Source organism: Mandrillus leucophaeus, unplaced genomic scaffold, assembly GCF_000951045.1.
Source record: "Mandrillus leucophaeus isolate KB7577 unplaced genomic scaffold, Mleu.le_1.0 Scaffold93, whole genome shotgun sequence".
NCBI lineage: Eukaryota > Metazoa > Chordata > Mammalia > Primates > Cercopithecidae > Mandrillus > Mandrillus leucophaeus.
Genome location: NW_012110141.1, coordinates 5,913,993 through 5,920,230, shown reverse-complemented (window position 1 = coordinate 5,920,230; position 6,238 = coordinate 5,913,993). Strand labels below are relative to the sequence as shown.

Here is a 6,238-nt window from a genome sequence, read left to right as displayed (position 1 = left end):
CACTACTAAAGAGCTTATCCATCCATCACTTCACAGCCTTTTAGCTGAGATCAAGTGTAGAATTTATCCATCTAACTAAATACCACCTGTACCCCAAAAAACTTATGGAAAAATAAAAAATATATAATAAAAAATTAAAAGACAGAAAAGAATTAAAAAAAAAAAAACAGACCAAGCTAATTCATATTGTTTAGGAGTACAAACATGGATAGTAAAAAAATTAAGACAATAATGATCAAAATTCAGAAGAATAGTACCAACTTTGGGAAGAAAGATGAACCTTTGCTGAGGGAGAGGCTTGCTGGGGTATCCTGATGCTGGCAGTTTCCTCACCTAGGTGTGTAAATGCATGAACTTTCCTCTATAATTACTTATTATAAAAAATGCATAAATTTATTATAAAGTGTATAAATTATATGCACTTTTTCTGTATGTACATTTCACAAGAGAAAAAAGATTCAAATGTGATGAGATACATAAAAATACAAAGAAGAGGGCCAGGAGTGGTGGCTCACGCCTGTAATCCCAGCACTTTGGGAGGCCGAGGCGGGCGGATCATAAGGTCAGGAGATCGAGACCATCCTGGCTAACATGGTGAAACCCTGTCTCTACTAAAAATATAAAAAATTAGCCAGGCGTGGTGGCGGGCGCCTGTAGTCCCAGCTACTCGGGGGGCTGAGGCAGGAGAATGGCGTGAGCCCGGGAGGCAGAGCTTGCAGTGAACTGAGATCAGCCTGGGCAACAGTGAGACTCCGTCTCAAAAAAAAAAAAAAAAAAAAATTACAAAGAAGGGTTGCTATATGCTTGTTAAACATTATTTTGAAAAAACTGCTTTTGCTTTGTAACACTTAAACATAAGTGACGGCTTTTGCTATGAGTCATTTATTTGAGATCATTTATCAAAAGGCACTTACTGACGACCAATTTTTGAGGCAATATAATGTCATCTTATTTTTACATGAGCTAGTTCTTATACAACCATCAATTCTGAATCTTGTTTAGTTTGGTATTAAGTAATATACACAATTTACATTGTTCCTGTATGAAATTTGTCTATTTTTCCATAGCTTTTTCTGATTTCCTCATTAGGATTTCACAGTATCTTTTGGAAAATACTCAAAGCCAAAGGTGGTCAGAATTTCACATTCTTAAATTTACTTTTTTTTTTTTTTTTTGACAGAGTCTCGCTCTGTCACCCAGGCTGGAGTGTAGCCCGTCTTGGCCTCCCAAAGTGCTGGGATTACAGGCGTGAGCCACTGTGCCCAGCCAACTTTTAATACAGTGATATTAATTCATTTGAAGGTCTCCTCCTGTGTCTTCTAAATCAATATCAAAATCTAAATCATCATCACTTTCTTCATTTCTTCTGCAGCTTCTTCTATGGTTGGAACTTAGATTATTTTCAGTATGTTCTATTTTTTCTGTTTCTTTATTCAACCTAAACATGAAAGAAAAAGTTTCTATTTATTTCTCAGGCTTTCATTATTTAATCATGTAGATTGAAAAGACTTTTACTACTACATTTCTTGATTAACAAGAACCTAATGAAGTAAGTATAAAGAAAAAGATCCAACCAGGAGTGGTGGCTCACGCCTGCAATCCCAGCACTTTGGGAGGCTGAGGCAGGCGGATCACCCGAGGTCAGAGGGTCGAAACCGCCTGGCCAACGTGGCGAAACCCTATCTCTACTAAAAATACAAAATTAGCTGGGCGTGGTGGTACAAGCCTGTAATCCCAAGTACTTGGGAGGCTGAGTGAGGCAGGAGAATCGCTTGAACTTGGGAGGCGGAGGTTGCAGTGAGCCGAGATCGTGCCATTGCACTCCAGCCTGGACAACAACAGCGAAACTCTGTCTCAAAAAAAAAAAAAAAAAAAATTCCTTGAACACTAACTCAAGATCCAACCAATTATAACACTATTGTCACTAAAGTAGGCTCAAAAAAATTAATACATGATATCTATTAAAAGAAAAGTTACATAACGCGTAATTCTTTTGTAGTGAATAAGAATTTCACCAATAAATATTTTGCTTTCTTTAAAATATAAAGTTTCACTTTTATTGTAATGATAGAAAAATAATTTTAAAAGTCTATATAAGTTTGACATGCAACTTAAGTCTAAGAGTTATGGATCATCTCTTAAAAGAAATTCATGTGTCAATCACTAAGAGTAAACGTCAAACATAAAAGGAAACACTCACGGAATAACAACGTCTTCTTTCTTTCCACATTTTGCGCAAACTTCAAGTTCACAGGCACACGGTCTACACATTATGTGATAAGAATCCTTCACTGTCTTTTGTAAACATTTAACACTAAAATAAAAAACAAAATGTTCATTTATATTTATTTCAGACTTATTTGGTAAAATAAGAGGATGTGTCTAAATGTATAGTTAAAAAGCCTAACAAGACTGGGTGTGGTGGCTCACACCTGTAATCCCAGCACTTTGGGAGGTCGAGGCAGGCAGATCATGAGGTCAGGAGTTTGAGACCAGCCTGGCCAACATGGCGAAACCCCGTCTCTACTAAAAATACAAAAAATTAGCTGGGCGTGGTGGCTCATGCCTATAATCCCAGCTACTCAGGAGGCTGAGGCAGGAGAATTGCTTGAACCAACCCAGGAGGTGGAGGTCGCAGTTAGCCGACATTGCGCCATTGCACTCCAGTCTGGGAAACAGAGCAAAACTCCATCTCAAAAAAAAAAAGAAAAGACTACTTCCTTAAGAAGTCTTATGTATGAGATTTGGGAAGGTATGATTTTTTTTCAGTAGGTATAATGATTGACAAAATTGTAGGACTCACTAGCATAGAGATGAGTAAGCAATTCCAACATATCCCCTATATTGCATCAGCGTAGCCAGTAAAAATTGTGGAAAATGGTCCTGTAACATTCAGTATTGCTGACAAATCTGAATAACATGAGAGAAAAGAATTCTGTGCCACAATTACAGGGTAATCATTCAATACAGGACTAATGTTACGAGGAAAAGACAAGACCTAGAAAGAGGGGTAAAAGGAAGGGACAAAGATGTGTTAAAAGTTAAGATTGTTATAAATTTCACTTAAGAAAAAAAGTTTAGGATCATGGAATATTTATAACTTTGCATAAATGTGACATCTAACAGTTTTAATTTTACATTATAAAAGTATAATATGTATGAGATCTATCTTATATAAGATTTAGGTCTTACATATATAATCTTGTATACATGGTATATCAATTCTTCTTTTGCAGAATGTACTCAAATATTCTGCATAAGCCTTGATAAGCCTTCATTACTAATGAATCATTTTTTTGATACACTGGTCTTTCTCTTTTTGCCACAGCATATAAGTGCTATAAAATAGGGTTATAAAACTTGCTGAGGTATCAGCTGGGAATGCCTTTGGCTGAAAGTAACAGAATTTCTAAGTAGCAACAGCTTATGCATTAAATGTCTAATTAGACATGTAATTAACATTTTTTTTAACAACAAAAGAAACTTTATTTAAAAACTTTTTTTTTTTTTTTTAAACAGACATGGGTGCTTGAAAAAGCTGTAGACATGTAATTATCTTACAAGAATTCCAGAGGTGGGTGAGTCCAGGGCTTGTTAGTTCAGCAGCTTCACAGTGTCAGGGCTCTGGATCACTGTCTCGGCAGCTCATTTGGTGTTCCCATGATGGCTGCAAGCTCTAGACATCATGTTTCCTCACTATCATATTCAGGTAGAAAAAGCCTGTTAGATAAGTGCTTTCTTCTTGTCAGTGAGGTAAGTCTTTCCCAGATGGCCTCAGCAGATTCCCCTCATATGCTGGCTACTCCTAGTTGCAAGAGAGGCTGTGAAAGAGAAAATGTGACAACGGGGTACTATCTTCTAGTACGTAGAGAAGTAAATAGGCATGGGAATGGCTTTTTGCCATGTGCAGCTAATTGTATTTGTTACAGCTGATGATCAGAATCACCTGAGGAGTTGGAAAAAAAAAATCCTGGGCTCAATTCCAGACCAAACGAACCACAACATCCCAGGAATAAGAATTTTCTTAAAAGCTCCTCATATAAGTTTTATGATCAGAGCTTTGGAACTTCTATAATAAAGCACTGTAATATTTCAGAATATGTGAACGCAGTCTTGATATCCTCCTGCCAGATATCAAGGTGCAGCAAATCAATGCACTACATTAAAGTGATTCATTTCATTAGAACAAAACAAAGCCTTCATCTTATTTCTGTATGTTGAGTTATGATACAAACAGCTTTTGGACTAGAAGGGTTCATTCCTAAAAATACATGCAAAGGAACCAAATATAATAAAGTCTGCTTAAAAAACAAAATCTTTCTTAGCACTAAGGAATGAAATGCAGCCATTAATATATGTCACTAGGTGATGCTCTTTGTTAAATTTTTTTCCTGGTGAAGTCATCTGAGGAATTAGCATTCATTCACATGGGAAAGAATTTATGGTAACTGCAATAAGACTTTAATTGACTCCTTAATCACAAAAGTTAAATAGTCCAGAAAATAAGTTTATATGCAAAAAAGGAAAGCCACACAAATTTATGGGCAGAACATTTTTCTTTCTTTTTCTTTTAGACAGAGTTTCACTCTTGTTCCCCAGCCTGGAGTGCAATGGCACCATCTCGGCTCACCACAACCTCCACCTCCTGGGTTCAAGTGATTCTCCTGCCTCAGCCTCTGGACTAGCTGGGATTACAGGGATGTGCCACCCACGCCTGGCTCATTTTGTATTTTTAGTAGAGACGGGGTTTTTCCATGTTGGTCAGGCTGGTCTCGAACTCCCGACCTCAGGTGATCCACCCACCTTGGCCTCCAAAAGTGCTGAGATTACAGGCGTGAGCCACCGCACCCGGCGGGACAGACTATTTCTATCAGTTGGGCTATATGTTTAGAATACTGAGACTTTCAAATTGTGAAGACAGTATTTCTATCCATTTTTGTCTCCCCTTTCTTTTTTTTTGTGACAGAGTCTTGCTCTTGTCACCCAGGCTGGAGTGCAATGGTGAGATCTCAGCTCACTGCAACCTTTGCTTATTGGGTTCAAGCGATTCTCCTGCCTCAGCCTCCCGAGTAGCTGGGATTGCAGGCACCTGCTGCCACGCCTGACTAGTTTTTGTATTTTTAGTAGACATGGGGTTTCACCATGTTGGGCAGGTTGGTCTCAAACTCCTGACCTCAGATGATCTGCCTGCATTGGCCTCCCAAAGTGCTGGGATTACAGGCATGAGCCAACTCACCCAGCCTCCACTTTCTTTAATGTCTTGATAAGATTTTATATTTTTGTTGACAGAGTTCTTGAATATTTTTTGATGTATTCCCAGGTAATATTTTCTGATGTCACTGAAACGTTATCTACGTCTGCACTTTTTTTTTGCTGAAATATTTTTAAGTAAATTAGTATTACATCCTTAAGTATTTCAGTATGGTTTTCTAAAATAACATTCCACTTAAATTATTCCCTAATATCATCTATTATCAAAAGTGAAATAGCCAATAAACACAAAAAGGGGCTCAAGCTTATTTGTAACTAGAAATACAAATTATTAAGACAAAAAAGTCTGATACCAAGTGTTAGAAAGGATGCAGAGCACTGAAATTCTAATCCATTGCTACGAACAAGGGGATAAAATCTCTCTGGAGAAGTTTTGTTTTACATAGTAAAAATGAAGATGCATAGACCCGATTCCCTCTACCACTGCTAGATATATATCTAACAGAAAGGCACAGGTCTACCAAGAGACACATTTAACAATGTTCATGCTAGTATGTTGTAACAGGAAAATTTTGAGATAACTCAAATGTCTCTCAACATGAGAAAAAACAAACTATGGGCCAGATGCAGAGGCTCATGCTTGTAATCCCAGCACTTTGGGAGGCCAAGGCAGGTGGATCACTTAAGGCCAGGAATTCAAGACCACCTGGCCAACATGGTGAAACCTTGTGCAAAATTAGCCAGGCATGGTGGTGCAGGCCTGCAGTCCCTGCTACTTGGGAGGCTAAGGCAGGAGAATCTCTTGAACCTGGGAGGCGGAGGCTGCAGTGAGTCGAGATCATGCCACTGCATTCTACCTGGGAAACAGAGCGAGATTCCGTCTCAAAAAAAAAGAAAAAAAAAGTAAAATAAAAAATAAAATATATGGACTGGTGTGGTGGCTCACGCCTGTAATCCCAGCACTTTGGGAGGCCAAGGCAGGTGGATCACCTGAGGTCAGGAGTTCAAGACCAGCCTGGCCAACATG

At 38.3% G+C, this 6,238-nt stretch overlaps 1 protein-coding gene across 2 annotated transcripts in view; it reads right to left on the bottom strand.

Moving 5' to 3' along the window:
- Positions 1 to 6,238, bottom strand: part of LOC105532085 (chromosome unknown open reading frame, human C9orf85) — a 79,873-nt gene that overhangs the window by 6,598 nt on the left and 67,037 nt on the right. The window contains exons 5-6 of one of the 2 annotated variants that reach the window (XM_011970191.1): positions 4,601 to 4,809; positions 867 to 1,201 (exon numbers count right to left, since the gene is read on the bottom strand). The exons of the other annotated variant lie outside the window; for it this stretch is intronic. The gene's annotated coding sequence lies outside the window, so the exon portion shown is untranslated. Of the gene's footprint in view, positions 1 to 866; positions 1,202 to 4,600; positions 4,810 to 6,238 lie in introns of those variants that run through there. 2 annotated transcript variants of the gene reach the window in all.